This window comes from Dipteris shenzhenensis, chromosome 15 (assembly GCF_047967505.1).
Source record: "Dipteris shenzhenensis isolate YYH24624 ecotype China chromosome 15, Dip_SZ_1.0, whole genome shotgun sequence".
NCBI lineage: Eukaryota > Viridiplantae > Streptophyta > Polypodiopsida > Gleicheniales > Dipteridaceae > Dipteris > Dipteris shenzhenensis.
Window position 1 is genome coordinate 34,375,695 of NC_141610.1, and position 19,088 is coordinate 34,394,782.

Sequence of the window (19,088 nt, forward strand, 5' to 3'; positions counted from 1 at the left end):
GATGCTATAGTACTTGGGGGAGGTTGTTCCAATGGCATTTCAGTCCCTTATGTACAATAGTCATACTGCTGATCTGGCACTAGCTCCCCTTGTGGCTCATCGACTGGCATGGCGTCGATGGGCGGTTCGAGTGCTGATGTAGTCTCAAGCTCTGGTGCTGATCTTTCTTCAGGTTTGGGTGCCGATCTTGTCTCAAGCTCGGGTTGGTGCTGTTGGTGGAGACTTAGTGGTTGTAGTTGTGCATCGAGCTGTAGCATTTCCTAGGGCGATTCCGCAATCCTGACCTCCAGAATAGGTACTTCTGCTAAGGCATCTGCACTTATCAATGTGATAGTTGGAGAAGTTGGTGACAGCTCCCATACTGGTGAGAAGGGTATGTCCAACTCCTCAATTGGTTTTGGTGACTGGGGCAGAGTCATTTCTCTTTCTTGTAGCTCTTTTTTGATGATTATAGCCAATAAGTGTGGAATTTTACATTTTTGGCCCGAAGAACCATTGAGTTTCTTGGTAAAGAAAATGACGAAGTGCTGGACCCAGTCTTGTTTTAGCTTCCTGCTCAGCAAAACAAATGTGTGGAGTGGAAGGGAGCAATCTTTGCCGTACTTTATTCCCAGGATTGTGGATAGAAATTGTGCTGCTTCCTTGAGGCGATGGTCAAGGATTGTGCGAAGCAATATGCCATCTCTATGGATCAGGGTGCCCTTGGTGAGGAGAGACTGTACTTCGATAAACTTTGCATCAGTAGACCGTTTAGGGTATTTGCCACCTTATTTTGGCAGTGAGAAAGCCCTTTGAATGATTGTACTGTCGAGGATAATGTTGAGGGGGCTCTGTTGTACAGTGATTGTACCGTACTTGCCATCCTTTGCATTGCTGGAGTAGTAAGAATGGAGAAAGTCCTTGATGTAGGTGGTCAGGGTGTCCTCCAAGGATTTGAGGCTCTCATGCAAATCGCCTAGACCCCGTTGCTCTAAGTAAGATGTTGCTTCCTGGGAAAGAGCATAAGTCAATGTGGGTGGCCAAACAAGTTCCAGTGATTGGGCCTTGTTAACAGTTGTGTAGGCCGGTTGTGACTGGGGTGGCATTTGTTCTGCTTGGTCATGCACTGAATCTTCTTTGGAGCTATCGCTTTGGACCACGAATGCCTGTGGTCTCCGTGGTTGAGAGGATGTAGATGGCTGCGAACTCCGAAGGGGGTCCCGTGGTTGAGGCGATGGGCTCTTTCTACGCATCCTATTTAGTGGCGGCATCTTTTTTGAACCTGCATCCATGTGCATGTAGTGTACCATTGATCATTAGATTGATTGGCATGCCGGTATGACCTTTTTGTGTGTGTGTGGGAGAGAGAACCTTTTTTATACATCCTTTGAGAGTGTGGAATGAAAGTGTGTGGTTCAATTATTCATGCAATCATCTATGTGTCTAAGCGAAAGCATGTGAGTGCATGTGACCTAGTAGCTAAGTAGGGACTAACTATATGCTTTTTTTGTTGGGATCATCACTTCTGAGCTCTAGGTAAAATCGATTGATGCTACCTATATGTGCGAAGATGTACATATGCAAGTGAGTGCTCGTGATACAATCTAATCCTAACTAAGGAAGACTTGGTTTCCCAAATCTTTGTTTTTGTCGGGGATGGCTTGTGTGTTGATGTAGTAGTGCTTCAGTCGGCTCCCGTTTATTGTTGTGTTGAATTGGACTCCATCCAATGTTTCAAGTAGCACAGCTCCGATGGGATTCATCTTTCATACTCGGTATGGTCCTTGACCTAGATACTTCAGTTTCCCCTTGTGTACTTTGGCATTGTATAACAGGACTAAGTCACCTTCCTTGATGTCTTTAGCTTTAAGGTTTCTATCAAACCATGTCTTTCTTCTGCGTTTTTCTATTGTCATGGCATGGTAGGTGACTAGTCTTGTCTCTGTATGCTTTTCCAACTGATAGAGCCTTTCTTTCAAGGACTCATGATCACCCTCAGGGGGGTCACTATGTATAAACCCTCTATATCACGTGCGTTCAAGGCCTATATTTAAAATCCCTTATCTGTAAATTTTTTCATTAATAAAATGTTCCCCTTTTCTATACAAATCTGTAAATTTTTTCCAAAACTATTTTAAATAGTCCCTTATGTATATTTATTTCTGTGAATTTTAGGAATAAAAAATATCCTTCTTTTGAACTCACGTGATAGGGTTACATATGATGAGTGACCCCCCTAAGTGATCACCCATGCGTTCCTGTACTGTGATGCGTAGACTTGGTATTACAAATTTGAGTGGGACCATGGCTTCAAGGCCGTACACCAATTGAAAAGGTGTGTTCCCTGTATTGACCTTGAATGTGGTTCTGTATGCCCATAAGGCTGCATTCAGTTTCTCTGCCCAATCAGAATGCTGTGGTTCTACTACCTTGGTGAGTATAATGCATATTATTTTGTTTGTGGATTCTACTAGTCCATTCCCTTGGGGGCAGTAGGGTGTGCTTTTTCTATGGATTACCATGAAGCCAGACAAGAGTTCTTAGATTACCTCATTGACAAGATGTGTGCCTCTATCTAACACAATTTCAATGGGGCATCCGAATCGGGTGATCACATTTTGGTATAAGAATCTTGCTGTGCTTCTCGCATCTGCCTTTCTGAGTGCCCATTTTGTAAAGTAATGAGTGGCCACAATGATGTAGCGTGCCTATGTTCCTTTTGCTGCTGGATGTATGGGACCCACATAGTTAATCCCCCATTTTTCAAATGGTTTTTGTGCAACAATTGGTGTTAGGGGATTGAAGTCTTTCTGTTGTGGTTTAATAGTCCGTTGGCATACATCATAGCCTTTTACATATTCATAGGCATCTGCCCATAGTGTTGGCCACCAGTAGCCTGCGAGGTGAACTTTTCTTGTTGTGGCTTCCCCTTGGAAGTGTCCTCCTGCAATGCCTTCATGGACTTCACTCAGGATTGGGAGGATCTCATGAGGCATTACACATCTTCTTAATATCTGGTCCTTGCCCATCTTGTACAGTTGTTCTGCAATGAGTTGATAGGGTGTAGCCTTTAGAATCAATTTTCTGGCATCTACTGCTTTCATGTCAGGGGGTGGTCTTCCTGCCATCAAGTACCCAATGATATCTCCACACCATTTTGGAACAACATCTATTTGAAATAGTGTGGCATCTGGTAAGTCGTCTTCTACTCCAATGGCTTCTTCTCCTGACTTGACTCGAAACATGTGATCGGCAATGTAGTGTTGGGCACCTTTGCGGACCACGATTTTGAAGTTGAATTCTTGAAGCAAGAGGAGCCATCTGGTTATTCTTCCTGTGGTACACGGCCGGTTTACAAGATAAAGCAATGCTTGATGGTTGGTGTAGAAGACAAAATCATTTGTCAGTAGATAGTGCCGAAATTTCTTTACACTATACACCATTGCTAGGGCTTCTCTTTCTATGGTTGTATAGTTGATCTCTGCATCATTGAGTTGTTGAATGGCGAAGTAGAAGGGGTAGTCTTTCTTATGTTCACCAGGTTGACAAAGCACACTCCCAATTGCATACTTGGATCCATCAGTATGAACATGAAAATCAATATCCCAATTTGGAGATATAAGGATGGGTGCTGTGATTAGGCACCACATTAAAAGCTCAAAGGCTTGGTCGCAGTCTTCGGTCCATAAGAAATCCACTAATAATTTGTAAAGTGGTCTAGCTATCATGGCATACCGCAATATAAATCTTCTATAATAGCCGGCATGTCCCATAAAGACCTGTACACCTTTGGAATTTGTAGGAGGAGGCAATTCCATGATGATTTTGATTTTGTCCATGTCAGTTGTGATCCCATGTTGAGAGACGATGTGTCCCAAAACAACTTCGTGGGTGACCATAAACCGGCATTTTGTTGGATTTAGGGAGATGCCATACTCCCTGCATTAGATTAGTACTTCTTCAAGACATTTGAAGTGGTCCTATTTGTTTGAATGGATGCACAAATCATCCAAGAACACCTGTAAAAACTTATTCAAAAATGACTTGAAAGCTGTGAACATGACTCGTTGGAATGTGGTCAGGGCATTACAAAGGCCGAATGGCATGACTCTATGTGCAAAAATACCCCATTCTGTAGCAAATGCTGTTTTTGATTGGTCTTGAGGAGCAATTTGTACTTGGTTATAGCCACTAAAGCCATCCAAGAAGCTATATATTTTGGATACGCATATTATGAGCTTCTTGTTGCGTTTAGGTACAATGACAATGGGTGAAACCCAATCAGTGTGCTCTATCTCGTAGATGAATCCGGCATTTAGGAGTTTTTCCAGCTCGTCATAAACCATGGTGCCATATTTAGGATTTGTGTGATAAGGTCCACATACCTTAGGGTGAGCACCTTCCCTTATAGGTATCATGTGTACTACCACTTCTGGTGAAATTCCTTTCATCTCTTTGTATGACCATGCTAGGCAGTCACGGTATTCTATTAGGAGTTCTTTGAGTTTGATTTCATCTTCTTGACGGAGCTGTTTCCTAATGAAAACCAATTTTTCTTCCTCCCCTTCAAGGGCGAGGTTTATTGTGTGTGTTTTTGCCGGTCCCTCATAGATTAGAGTTTCTCCAATGCTATCGATTTCTTGAACTTCAGATTCTCTGAGTGGTCGTGGCATTGCTATTAGTGCACTGCCACTTGTATAGTTCTTGAAGTATTTTGACACTTCTCGAAGATCGGCCTCTAATGGGGTTGAACTAGCCTGACATGTGTCATTTGTACTGGGTGGCATAGTTGCATTTATTAATTTGTTAGGCTCTTCTTTTCTTTCTTTTTCTGAAGTCTCTTGATCGAGCTTCATCCGCACATGTGGCTTATATTTCTGAAACTTCTTACGTTGGGAACTATGGGGTAACTTTTCCACTGGTAAGGTGTTTCCAAGTAAGGGCTCATGTGCTGTACATACTCCTTGTTACAGCATCATGGGCATCATTGAGTTTTTCTTGAGGGCATGCTAATTAGAAATTCCACATCATGTCTAGATCGGTCAGGGATTTGAACCTTGAGACCAAGTAGAATCCAAAGGATGATTTAAATTGAGAGGTAGCACCATCTGACCACACCCAATGTTGTTTTATATTTTGTGCATGGGGATTTTCCTTTTTCAACCATCCCTAATGCAGTAGAAAAGCATGTTGTACAAATAAGGTGTCATGTTCCCAATCATCTGAAATGTAGAAATGGTATGTGCATTGCAATGACATGGACTCCTGTGACTTAGCAAGAAGATTGGCATCAGGCATGGAAGAATCAAGCAAATGACTATACATGATATGCACAAGAATTGTTATCTACTTGTTGTACCAGTGAGCACTTTGTATCTCATCTTGTTCTTGAAATGAATACTTTTCATCAAAATCTATGACATAGACAATAGCATCACTGGGAAAATTGGCAAGGCACATCCTGAATTGCTTATCCTACCAGCTGGCTATGAAATTGTGAAGCACATATTTTGGGATGGATTGAACCATGTGCCCTATAAGCTTCCTTTGCGGAGTGCTTTTATATGACAATAGCCATCTCTTTTTATCAGATCCTTCAACATTGACATTTTCAAATCTCCTCCATTTTAGAGCAACATGGTTGTCTTCCCTCTTTTCATTTGGATAGACATTGAATGTCTTCTTCTTTAGCTTCAAAGTGCAATGCTTGCATGTTCCACAAATGCATTCAATCTAGTGCCACTTATGGTCTCCCTTTGGAAAAACGACTAGCTCCCACAAAGACCTTAGGCTACAAACTTGACCTCCCTTGTAACATCCAGGTGGCCTATAGTAGACTACGCATTCATTGGGGAGCATGGGCATCGATCCCCATGGAGCAATGCTCTAACACGACCAAATCTCAAGTCATTCATAGCTTGTCGGGTGAGGTCAAAGTCCATGTGTGTTTTGCAACAACAACATTCCTATCTTTGAGTCTCTTGACAACAACAACATTCCTATCATACCAAGGCCTACAATGCTCAAAGCTCCTCTGACCAATTGAAATGTTTGGATTCCGATTCATAAACTTGAGATACAATTCTGTCTGCTGCTGCTACTGACCCAACATGCGGGAACAATAGAACAGTGAGCCCCCTTTTTGCTACTACTAAAAGAAGACAAAACACAAGCTAATCAAAGTATATAATGAAAAAAAACAATTTTCAACCACCACGTTGGTTTAGGAAAGTCACAATTTCAATCACCGAGCTGGTTTAGGACATGTTTAGGACACGTTTAGGATAGTCAACCACTAGGCTAGTATGGGACACTTTTAAGACAGACCGGGCTGGTTTAGGACACATTTAGGAAAGTCACAATTTCAACCACCAGGATGGTTTAGGACACTGTCACAATTTCAACCATTGGGCTGGTTTAGCCTAACGGTCTCAACTTCACATATTAGACAATAACAAGTATATTGATTTTCATTTCTGAAATCCACAATTAGAAAATAACAATATATTGCTTTTCATTTCTGAATTTCACAATTTCAATCACAATTTATGTCAGTAACTACTTGTTGTTTGTCATGAACCACACCGCGGGCTAGTTTAGCACAATCACATTATGTCCAAGCCATCCTGGTCTAGAAATAGTGGTATATGACCCGAATAGCAAGAAATTAAATTTAACAAATTTAAGTACTAAGAAACACAATAATTTCAACCACCAGGCTGGTCAATAACTAATGTCTGCTCAACCATGCTGGTTCTAGACAATTACATAAAGTGATTGAGTTGAAGCAGCCATGGTTGCATGATGTTCCAACCACCAGGCTGGTTTTGTAAAATAACAATATATTGTGAAATATATTACTATTAATTTATGCTCAACACCACCACCAGTATGGACAACAACTAATGTATGTTCAACCATGCTGGTTTAGGGCAATCACATAAGTGGTAATTGAGCTGAACCAGCCTCCTATAGTTGCATGATGTTCCAACCACTAGGCTGGTTTAGGCACCACTGACTTGCATTGTATCTAGCATGTGTATGATATGCTCCTCAAACACCTTGTGTCCGGTTTGCTTCTTACATATGTCCTTCCTATTTGGAGAAACTCTCATATTTTTGCTCACTGTAGCAATGACTTCCGCACACAGGCTGTCTCTCCTTTTCTTGCATGCTGTTGAAGCCCACATACTTCTTAGATCGGGATGGTTTTGCATTGCTTCTGCTCTATATTCAACTGCCACTAGACCCATGTTGGTCCTTTTGATTGACAACATCTTCGACATTGTGCCCAAGCCATTTCTCCTTTGTTTCAGTGGGCCTGCTCTTGGGTGTATCGGGCTCTGCTCTTTGGTGTAATGTGTCAGCTCTGCCTGACCGGGCCCGGATGCTATGTATCTCAGCGAATAGGGAGTCCCAAGCATCTGGTGGGGGCCTAAGATGTCCTGGTCTAGGTGGGAACTAGATCTCGAGAGGGGTTGGAATGAAGGTGGGCTACTGAGGTTGTACTGAGGGTGGGGACAGCATGATCTGGGTGGGAGAGTGGTATGTAGGAGTAGCGAGGCCGGACGAGGTGATAAAGGGTGGCTAACTGAGAGGTTGAGGTGATACGAGGGGAAAGTATTGTGGAACCGTGGCTAGTGGGGCCAGTGGTGAGGCTACTTGAGAGGAGACCTATGATGATGATGCAGGAGAGGGGAAGGAGAGAGGTGGTGGAGATGATGAGGCGGATGATGGTGGTGAAATAGTGGTGGTAAGCATAGAGGTCGAGGATGTGGTGAGCAACATGGGCTTTGGGTGGTGGGCCCCTTTCTTCTGCGCTGCAGTAGTGTCCACTATCAAACCACTCCAGTTGTTGTGTTTGTTGAAGTCCTCTAGATTGAGTTGCTTTTGTGTTTTCACCTTGTCACCATTCCCCTTCCCCATCTCCATGCGTATGCAAATTTGGACCAAAGGGTCTCTCGCCTAGTCTCTTGTCCTCATCCCCCTATTCCCTTAATTATGGGGGAGGCAGCAGTAGGCAAAGAAGGAGTTGCAAGAGGTCGGAGAACCCCTGTTTGCAGCTCTGACCCTTTTCCACCCCCTCCTTGTTCACCAGTCAAGTTTCTTCTTCTCGTGATGCTCATAAACTGCATAGCCTACAGATCCAAGAGCTGCCACTCCTACTAGCTTTGCCTTCGTCTTGTGCCTCCTAGCATGCTCTACATCAATTTTCGCTTTGTTCCCTTCATACAAACCGAAGGCTCCTATTGTAACTGCACCCACTTTACGATCTGCTCGTTGCACTAGAAGGTCTTCTCCTGCCCACCAAAAGAGTTGCATTCCTCCATTCTACACTCATAGGTCTCTCCATAGGGATGGCTATGCTCTGAGGTTGCTTGAAGGCTGGAGCACAAAGATGCTAGCTGTGTGGACCTCAAGCCCTGCTGATGGAGTTGCAGAGGAGTTGCATTGGTTGAGCGTTGCTTGTTTGGCTGGCTCATTGTAGAGACTTAGTTTGTCTATTTTTGGAGCCTAGGCTAGAGCCGCATGGCCCGTTGTTGCATATGGAGAGCAAGATGGCCGTAGGATATGTGGTGTGTAGGAGGCGCTGGAGGTTATTGGGGGCTGTAGAGTTGCTTGCTAACAAACTATGGCGCTGCTGGGACCATTGTAGATCTACTGCAGATGAGTCATAGAGCCGCATGAGCTTGTAGAAGGCTTTTGTTGTAGTAGGTTCTAAGCCTGTTGTAGAGAGTCACTTGCTTGTTGTGTGTCTTGCTTGTGTCACCTTTTCTTGTGGGCTGGTTCTTGATGCACACGAGCACTATTTGGATAGAACAAGGAATGGAACCAAGGATCTCTCTCACAATCTAGAAAGCATCACTATATCTCTCACAAAGGAAAGAGTATATGAATGGAAATATTCTAAAGAAACCTATGGAACGGAAATTTTTCTCACAAAGAACACTCAAGAACAATACTCTCGATCTAAAACTAGAACTAACCTTGGAGAAAAACATGAGCTCCTAAGGCATGCCTACAACTAATCTAGGAGGCTAGACCTAAGCTCTGATACCATGACAAAACATGTGTGCCTCAAGATCTATGGAGCACTCTAAGGTGGATGGAACCTATGTGGAGACATGATGAAGAGAGTGATCATGACATGTACCTCAAGTCAATTAGGTTCCAAGATAGATTAGCTTGGACTCATAAAGAGAATCTTGAGATAGTGCAAAGTGCTTGATTGATATTACTTCAAATGAACCTCCCTTTTATAGGTGAGGGTACTTACATCCATATGCTTGCTCACATGTGGGATATCTCCTCCATGCCATGTGGCAGCTTGCCCTTTACTCATACCTTTGCTCTACATGTGCTCATGGCACCACAACTCTCAACACCATCATGTGGTTTGATGCACTTGAGTCAACATACCACACATCATTGCTTTCTTCTACACTGAGTCTGCACTTGTCACAGAATTGGTCATGTGCTGCACCATAAACAGATGCTCATTTCCATCACCCTGTCTACTAGAGGATGCATAATTGCCTTGCTGCAATTTTCCAGTCATGATGTCATTTTGCTTTTTATAGCAGTCTTTAACCATATGACCCATTTTACCACAGTAGTAGTATTCAACATTGTTGTTTGCATTTTGGCCTCTCTGCCATCCACCATGACCTCTTTGGCTCCCCTGCCTCTAAAGTTACCACGTCCTCCTCCATAGGACTGGTTTTCTTAAATTTGCTGCATATTCTGATTTTTGCCACGGCCTCCAAATCGGCCTACTCTACCTCTTCTAGCATTTGAGTAGAAGACAACTTCTTTTGAAGTTCCTCCTGAAGAAGATGCACCACCATTTCTCTGCTCTTCAAAAATCAGAAGAGCAATCAACTCCTCAAAATCAGGAAAATTCTCATGGACGGCAATGGATAATGTCCAGAATTGTGCATAATCCTTTCCTAGACCATTCAAGGTCACAGAAACTAAATCATCATCTTCCACTAGTGACCCAATAGAAGCAAGTGCATCCGCAATCTTCTTCACCTTCATGTGGTAGTCATCGATGCTCATATTTTCTCTCTGCACATTATGCAACTCTTGCTTGAGCTGCATTTTCCTGGCTTGCATATTTGTGCTATACATTTTTGTCAAAGTATCCCATGCCTCCTTCAGCGTGCTTGCATCCTAAATATGCACAATCATAGAATCTGAAATACTGATAGATAGCCAGTACATAACTTTTCTACTCTCTCATGCTAGCCTTTAAATTCCTGCAACTCCTGTTGATTGGGAACTCATTGGGAACATTAGGAATAACTGGTTCTTGTTCAGCTCCAGTAATGAACTCCCAATAGCCTTTGAATGAGATTTTGTTTATGAAAAGAGGAGCATTTGGAGAAAATAGTATGTCTAGCAAAACAAATGATACCTGTGGCTCATTAGAGACAACATGTTCAATGCAAAAAAGTGAAAATTTTGACCTGCTATAAGAAATGTGCAAGGCAGACAACATGAGGCCTCAAGGAAACATACAACATCAAACAATCAACCTCCCAGCAAACAAGGCATACTACCAAATGTATCACCAGACAAACATCAAACAACGTGCAATTATTGACGACATCTTGCTAAAAAAAAGATTGCGACCAAACAAAAACTTCAAAATATTTATATCGAGCAATGCAGGATCAAGCAGGACATTTGTAGTGATGCTCCTGGTACAAGCATTGCTACGCTTGTACTCACACAAAGACACCACAGAACCAGAGCTGCCAAGAGAACTTTTGTTGGCGTATACCAGAAAAGATGTCAAAGGCATAGGGGGGAGCATGATCCATGCAACACTTCACCTACCTCTCTTGGCACAAGCACCTACATAGCCCTTTCAACGGATAAGCTCCAGACATTGTCAGCATTATACAAGAACGTTGAGTTGCTTGTCATCAACCAAGTTTCAATGGTGGGTACAAAGACGTTCATGTTGATGGATATGCGCATGAGAGAAATAAAGCACAAGCATGACGAGCCATTTGGAGGGGTCCACTTGCTTTTTTGCGGGGATTTTTGCCAAGCAAGCCCCATTAAAGACTCATGGGTATTCTCTGAACCACCTACGAGCAGTTCATTATTGCTAGGGTCATACTAGAGAGCAAGAATAAAATACTATGAGCTAAACCTACCAATGAGACAAACAAATGCACCATTTCTCCAAATGCTAAACAAGTTCCGCATGTCTTCACTAACAAAGAAAGAGCCTGAGGATTTTAACAAGTCTATGTTCGACCTATTCCAAGAAACAATGAGACACCTCACCTTTTTTACACAAATGCAGCCAAAGACGAGCACAACAAAAGAGTGTTCGATTCATTTGAGGGGAATGCACACATGTTAATAATGATTGATCACAAGCATAGAACTTGTAGCAACAAAAATGGGTCAACATCCCCACAGACCCAAGGAAAACAAGAGGCTTGCACAAACACCTAGCCCTCAAACCCGGCATGATTGTGGAAATATGTTCAGGCGATTTCGATGTCGAGGACGGAATAGTGAATGGTGCAGACGCGGTATTCAAATGGTCAAACACAACAACCAAGCCCCAAATTGCATGGATTGAACTAGCTGACAACACAGCTGGAGAGAAAGCCCATGCAAATATGAAAATAAAAGTTTGGGCAGTGCACCGAATTCATGGACACCGGTGCTGCAAATAACGAGGGAGTTCCAAATAGGCAACAACCGCATGAACAGTGGAACTAGGACGCAGGTTCCCATCTAGCCTGCATCGGCAAGAACAATTCACCATTCACAAGGGCTGATGTTAAACAGCATAGCTTTCGACCCTACCGACATAAAGATACATGGGCTTGTATACATAGCTTTATCTAGGGTGAAGGACCCAGACAACCTTTACGTGCTCGCACCAATAAAAGAGGAGAATGTAAAGGTGGACCGAAGAGTGTTGCAAGAAATCAAAGATCTTCGGAGTGAATTCCTATGGGTGCTGGAGGACAACCACGAATGGATCAACGGCATTGCAATGGAGACCATGATTAGCTTAAACACAAGGGGGGTGCTTAGCCACAAAGAGGACATACTACAATGCCCATACATTGAAAAGCAAAAAATGTATGTTTGCAAGAAGCACATGGAAGGTGCGCCGGCAAGTTGCAATTGCCTAACATGAAAAGCATTGAAACAACAAAAGGTTTAGGGCTTACAACATATTTTCATGTATCTACCAATCTTAAATATGCGGAGATGCATTACAAGAACAGAACGATATCCATACTCACGGTTCTTGAAATAGATCGGGGAAAAGAATACACAATACTAAATGTGTACAAGTCCCCACATGCAACATGTAAAAGCCTCATTGAAATGCTTCAACATTTCCAAGAGAAAACAAGGCTCCCAGAATATAGATGCACCGTCGGAGACTTTAACATTGACTACAAAGTTGACATCATAAGAAATAGAAGGCTAGTCACGTACACGTTGGATGGACAAAAGAAGTAGAGTCTAACCCGCCTTCATAGACACCCTTATCCACGTTTAAAACACCCAAACAACACAATCAGAAGGCAAAAGGCATTCATACAACTTCCTTGTCTCTACACATACCGTCTAATACAACTCACACTCTGGCCACATTTTCTCTGGAGGCCAGACAACCTTAAACAAAAACCCAGTGGTCCACACAGCTCAAGACAAGCTCTCCAACTGACTGAGATCAAACTCAGAAAATACATAGAAGACCCATGAGACATAAAACTCAGGAAAATGACAACTTTAGAGCTGCATAACTACCACAAACACTTTCAGATAGCTCAAGGTGTAAACAACCATGCATGCTATGAACCCATATCTCCCCTGACAAAGTCCATGAAGAACAACCCCGGATCTCTTTGATCTTAAGTAGCTAACTGCCTTGTATGCTCAAACTACTGCCTTGTAAGAGAACCCACACCGATAGACACCCAAGCACTACACCTTTGGACTCCATGAAGCTCTCTTTCCATCATTTACATGTTGCCCATGGCCTCATCATCACAAGCAAGGCCTCTTCTATAATCAACTATGGACATCTAGCCAGCCACCCTCAAACTCCTACCAAAATCATTGAAATTGAAGTGAGGATAACACCCGACATAGCTCACCATCATTAAAGCTCTTCACTGTCAAGGTCCCTCACTAAAGGTCACCCTCATAGTCATGGAGCTCATGGCCTTTTGTCAAGATACTCAAGTGCTGCAGCTTCTCTCTTGCATCCACCCGATAGCTCTCTCTAGCATGCAAAACTCACCGAGCTCTTCCATGGCTCTTCCAACCCACATCTTCAATTACTTACAACCAAGTCTCTTAGACCTCGAGCAAGATCACAACCTCTCCTTGTCACTCACAAAGATCATATGCTCTCAGGGCTCACCAGCTGCATATGAAGTTGCCATAACAAGCTACCTTGCACGCTTTTCTTTATCCAAGACACTCACTCTGGCACATAGTTCGTTAACTTGAAGCACCTAGAGTCCATCTTCTCTACGCTCCTACAGTTGAACTCCCTCACCTGTCATATAAAGCAGTCACCTATGCAGCATCTCCTTCTTCACAAGATTCTCTTCATCACATGCGATGACCTTCATGCAATCAGAGCTTTCTGCTCATGCCACCTCCAGCCCACACCGAAGCTCTCAGCAATATCTAACCGTGCCTCAGCTTCTCCTTCTCTGTTGCACAGTCCATAGCTCTCTACACAGCCTCAGTCCACGCCCCGAGGGTGTAAAAGGACCTGCTTGTGGCTCACGATGATCAATTCTGCCCTTGCGCAATCACTCCCATGCATCTATGTCTCTCTCTTGCTCATACAGCACCCGCCTCTATCTTCATGATGATGACTCCACAACAGCTAAACAACTGATCCCACGTATCACTTGCATCACCATAGTCTTCAAGCTTCCTACAGAGTCTCCAACTCCTTCAAAACTCCCAACTCTAGAGCACGCCCTCACAAAGCTCTCCTCCTCATAGCTTCCTTCAGTAGTGATGCCTCTCCAGCTTTCCAAGCTCTATCAAGAGGAGCCCCCCCTGCAGCAGTGCAGTCCCCTTTTTTTGAAGCTCTCGCCTCTCCATCGATTCTTCCAACAAGCTCCCCAGACCCGCTTCCAGTCGTCACCTTCACGTAGCTCCAGGTCTCAATCTAGAAGAATCACGTAGCCACCTTGCATGCTTTCTTTGATTCCAATCATGTCATCATTTGCCTTTTACCACTCTCTCAATCCTTCCTTCAAACTATACCATGGCTCTTAATGCCCATATGGTTCTAGTTAGGCATTCACTCACTTGCATGCCTCCAACACTTAGCATCTAATCGCCCACTGACCATCCACATATGATGAACACCATCCCGACACAAAGGATCTACAAGAATTCATGACAAAAAAATGCTCATGCCCTCACACAGAAAGAACTCGGGACAACCATGATAGGTGTATGCCATCCCACAACAAAACCCCATCATACTCTAGATACCATGCTCTGGATTATCCTGCTGCAACCACACTGCACTTCATCGTCTCCCAGAGTCCCTGTAGAAGTGTCTTCCATCTCAAGGCAATATATCATCAGTGTGGAGTCCATCATGAGGGTGTCCACAACTCAAAGCCACCACCAACTAACTATTTACATAGCTCTGCACCCACCCATTAACATGGAACAAGTGAAAAAAATTTTTCTTTTTTATCCACACAACGTTAGTGAACAACATGGAACAACTTGTGGTTCAGCCAACAACAATCCATGGCACAAACTTGGACCACATTTGGATGACATCAACAACAATGCACACAAACACTGGGACACAATTTATTTACTAGTCATACCATTCACTGGCGCACACAACATTTTGATAAGTGATGGATTTTTGCAACATAAGGCAGGCCAGATGAATCTTGTTCAGCCTTGTTTAAAATAATTACAATAGAAGATAATAATCATATTATATTGAGCAATAAGTAAGCTTTAGTCCATGTTATAGATTACCACCTTGATAGAAATCTAATAACCTAGCCTTAGTAACCAATCTTACTAGTATTTCCTCTTTCCATTTACTCATGAAGATAGCACAATAACTTGTAACTTCAAGTCATCATGATGAAACCAATTTCCTAACCAACTCCTACTCAACCAAAACAAAAATGCATGGATTATCACAATATCCTTTCTAATCATCCACAGAATGATTTTGCAACCGCTTTAAAATCACAAGATAATGAATGAGCATTAGACCACATGGCTTGATCAAATGGGAACACACTATTTTTAACCTACTTTGGCCTCTTCATATCTCTCCATCCATTTTTGCATTTCGGGACTATTGAGGATACAGAACTCTTCCTTTTCTCTTTGCTCATCTTTCTTTAAATCCATTTACCTTGTGGAACCTTGGCAATGACACAATCATCATCCTTGATATTCCAAGCATGTGGCATATCGGGATCCATGGATGCAAGAAACTCTCTGATGTATACTAATGAGTCTTGCACAAGCCATCCCTCTACCATGCTTGCTTCGGGTCTAGCTCTTTACCTTACAAATCCCTTCAAAGTTTTCATAAACCATTCAAGGAAAAACATCCAACGACTATGAATAGTTCCTACTACAATGGTACCCTCATTAATTGCTTGTACAAGCAAGTGCACCTAAGTCATCATAATGCTTGAGGGAAAGTGCTTCTCAAGCAAGCACATAGCTTTGATGGAGTCCCCACCTTAGCCCTTTGAGTGCTTGATATAGAGATCTTTTTTGTGAGATCCACCTTTTCCACATGCACATGTAAGATTCAATGTTTCTACCAAACATTTAGAATTGTATGAAATATAATCAAGGTGACATGATAGTGAGCATTTTTGACCATGCCACTGAACTTGTAGATAGATTTTCTAACATCTTTTGATAATCATTCTCTCATTGTAATTGGGAGATGAACTACCCAAGCAACAAAGGAGTTATAACAATGTGTCACAATCATAGTTACATGAAAGCATCACAACCTTAGTTCTACTAAGTAATCAAGCTAACATGTAGAATATGTGTAAGACCTTGTTCCACTAAGCTTATTGTTCTTCGTAAACACTCCTCTCAAACAACACATGTGTCTCGTGGATGTCCGAAAAGATACAATGTCTGCCTTGACCCTTGCCTCCTCTCTCTTGGAAAGGATCCATGGTGCCTTCGAAAGAATAGTCCTAGGAGGTCTCTCTTGGGATCTTGTACCACCCTTGTGGGTTGTAGAACCACACCCTCGGTTCTACGAGCATGCTCTTGGAGATAGAAAGTCTTCTCACAGTCCCCTTGTGTCTTTGTCACCAACCAAGTGTGCCCAAATAGAAGCCCCACATTCTTGAAGATATGCATGTGATCTAAGAGATGATTGATTTGTAACTCACCCCAATATGGAAGCTCATGAAAGATCAAAAACCCCAGAACCCCCAAAAATCCCTTATTGTATTGGTATTGGCATCGATATTTACCAATGCCCATACCAACACTAATACCAACTCCTCAAGGGCTTATTTACTTATGCGAATACTAACGGTTATACCAACAATTTCAAGAAAAAACCCACGCCCCCCATCCCGCAATGCCATTTGCATTTTCCATCGTTGGCGCCTCTCTCCTAACTTTCAGCTCGTGATCGCCCTCCATCCTTGCCTCCTCCCCTCCTCTCTCCTCCTTGCCCCTCCCACCTCTCCATCCTCTCCTACATTCTCCCTCTCCCCCTCCAAGACCTACAAGAGCTCCGTCTCCACCTCAAAGTAAGCCTTCTCTCTCATCTCCCCTATTTCAAGTTCTTATTGTTGTTTTTTTGTCTTTCCCCTATGTTTCCCTCTCCCTCTCTTCTAGTTTCTCTCGCTTTCTCTTATGTTTTTCCTTTGTTTTCCTCTCCCCCTCTCCTCTCCCTGAAAACTCTTTCTCTTATGGAAAAGGAAAGAGCAAAGTTAAAAGAAGCTTTAAAGACATGAGCAGGAAAGATTTACCTCTTGTTTTCGTGCTTTCCTTTTGTTTTTAGGCTTCTCCTTCTCTCCTCTCCACTCACTTGGTGTGTTGCTTCTCCAAATTTCTCCTTTCACTAATTGCTTTTCTTAAACTGGTATGTTTCCTCCCTTTTGTAGGGCCCAAAACCATAAAGCATGCTCTCCAAGTAAGAATGTGCTTTTTCTCCCTCTCATTTCCTTTTTCATCCATACATTATCCTCTATTTTCCCTCTTTCACCTCCCTTTTCAAACTCTCTTTTCTCCTCCCCTCCTCTCTTTCACTTTCTTCTTCTCTTGCCTCTCTTTTCCCTATCTTCTTCTCTTCTTCTATCTTTTTCTCTCTTTTCCCTCTCCATTCCTACCCTCTTTTCCTCTCTTTTCCCTCTCTTTATCCTCTCTTTTCTCCTTCCCTCCTCTATTTTCCTTCTTCTTTCATATTCTTTCCCCACTTTTACTCTTTGAACCCTCTCTTTCCCCTCCCTTTTTTACTTTCCCCCCTCTCTTTTTCTTTCTCCTTACTCTCTTTTCCCATCGCTTTTCTTCTACTTTTCATTATTTTCTTCTTCTTATTCTACTCCCTTCTCTTCTTCCACTTTGTATTCTTAATCATCTTCTTCTTATTCTCTTATAGCTTCCTTTCTTCTTATTCTCTTCTACTTCCTCTTCTTTTCTCTTCACCTCTCTTTTTACTTCTTCTCTCAAGTTTCCTCTTCTTTTCTCTTCACCCCTCTTTTCTTTCCCCTCTCTTGCTCCCACTTTTCCCTCTTTTCCTTTCCTTTTCCTCTATTTTCCCTCTCTTTTTCTTTATCCTTACTCTCTTTTCTTCAACTTTTCATTCTTTTCTGGTCTCTAAATGTTCCCCTCTCTTTTCTTCTTCTCTTTCTTCTTGTTACTTCTCTTTTCCACCTCTCTTTTTTTCTTCTATTTTCTTCTCTCTTTCCCTCTCTTATACTTTATTTTCCTCTCTCATACTCTCTTATACTCTCTTGTACCACCCCCTATACTCTCTTTCTCCTCTTTGTCTCTTATACTCTCGTATACTCTCTTATACCACCCCCTATATTCTCTCTTTATACTCTCTTTTATCTGCTCTTTCTACTCTCTTTTTTCCTCTTTTACACTCTCTTTTTCTCTTTTTAGCTTTTCTTATTTTCTAGATGTCTGCATCTCCATTTTTTTGCTTTTTTGCATCTCCGCTTTTCCACATCTCTAGCCTTTCACATCTGCGCTTTTCTGCCTTTTCACTTTTCGAGTTTTCCGTCTTTCTTCTTTTTTGCTTTTTCGCTTTTCTCTCTTTTTGCATCTCCGCTCTTCTTTTCTACCTTTCTGCTTTTCTGGCTTCCATATCTCTAGCTTTCTGCATCTTTGCTTTTTTGCTTTTTTGCCTTTCCTCTTTTCCATCTTTCTGCTTTTTTCCTTTTTAATCTTTCTGGATTTTTTCTTTTCCACCTTTTCGCTTTTCTACTTTTCTGCTCTTTTGCGTTCCTATATTTCCATTTTTTTGTTGAGATATCAAGCTCTACCCCTGATATATCTCCTAGATGACTATCATTTATGTCACCGCCTATGTTAGTTGTACTCGTGGTGTAGTTAGACTACCACGTATGTTTTTGGTTTGGGTTCACATATGAACCACGTATTCTAGGTTTTGACATATAGGGTATTTCCCTCTTCTATTGTATTGTTGTTGTGTGCAAAAGTGAAGAAAGGCTTCACCCTCCAACCTTGTGTCCTCTCTCTTTTGTGTGTTGTGAAGAAAGCTGAACTTGAGTCTCCTATCTCTCTCCCTCATTCTTTACATGGTATTAGAGCCTTGTTCGTGGTAAGGAGCTCAAGAAAGCAAGCCAAGTTTGTGGTGTCTTGGTAAGAGGACCAGTGTTGCTTTCCTATTTCGAGTTTGGGAGAAAATCTCTGCAGGTAGCACAGCCAGAAGTGCAGGAGTGCACTATTTCAGATTGAGAGGCCCTTCGCGGTGTGGCGAGAGCGCAGTATATGCTGCGGGTAGGGGCAAAGCCCTCGGTGACTTTATTTTTTTGATTTTAGGCCGTTTCGGGGCCCGTTTTGAAGGCGCAATTTCTTCGCAG